The sequence below is a fragment of the Physeter macrocephalus genome, chromosome 2 (assembly GCF_002837175.3).
Source record: "Physeter macrocephalus isolate SW-GA chromosome 2, ASM283717v5, whole genome shotgun sequence".
NCBI classification, from domain to species: domain Eukaryota; kingdom Metazoa; phylum Chordata; class Mammalia; order Artiodactyla; family Physeteridae; genus Physeter; species Physeter macrocephalus.
Genome location: NC_041215.1, coordinates 38,917,312 through 38,918,002, shown reverse-complemented (window position 1 = coordinate 38,918,002; position 691 = coordinate 38,917,312). Strand labels below are relative to the sequence as shown.

General features: G+C 38.4%; 1 protein-coding gene across 1 annotated transcript in view; it reads left to right on the top strand.

Annotated features, from left to right (window-relative positions):
* The window catches only part of HERC2 (HECT and RLD domain containing E3 ubiquitin protein ligase 2), a 234,930-nt gene that overhangs the window by 170,600 nt on the left and 63,639 nt on the right, over positions 1-691 (top strand). The gene's annotated exons all lie outside the window — the stretch shown is intronic.

Genomic DNA, 691 nt, shown 5'->3' with positions numbered 1-691 from the left:
TCCATAGTGGCTGTATCAATTTACATTCCCACCAGCAGTGCAAGAGGGTTCCCTTTTCTCCACACCCTCTCCAGCATTTATTGTTTCTAGATTTTTTGATGATGGCCATTCTGACCAGTGTGAGATGATATCTCATTGTAGTTTTGATTTGCATTTCTCTAATGATTAATGATGTTGAGCATTCTTTCATGTGTTTGTTGGCAATCTATATCTTCTGTGGAGAGATGTCTAGTTAGGTCTTCTGCCCATTTTTGGATTGAGTTGTGTGTTTTTTTGATATTGAGCTGCATGAGCTGCTTGTACATTTTGGAGATTAATTCCATTACTCTAGGAGGTGGGTCAAAAAAAATCCTGCTGCGATTTATGTCAAAGAGTGTTCTGCCTATGTTTTCCTCTAAGAGTTTGATAGTGTCCGGCCTTACATTTAGGTCTTTAATCCATTTTGAGTTTATTTTTGTGTGTGGTGTTAGGGAGTGTTCTAATTTCATACTTTTACATGTAGCTGTCCAGTTTTCCCAGTGCCAGTTATTGAAGAGGCTGTTTTTTCTCCATTGTATATTCCTGCCTCCTTTATCAAAGATAAGGTGACCATATGTGCATGGGTTTATCTCTGGGCTTTCTATCCTGTTCCATTGATCAATATTTCTGTTTTTGTGCCAGTACCGTACTGTCTTGATTACTGTAGCTTTGT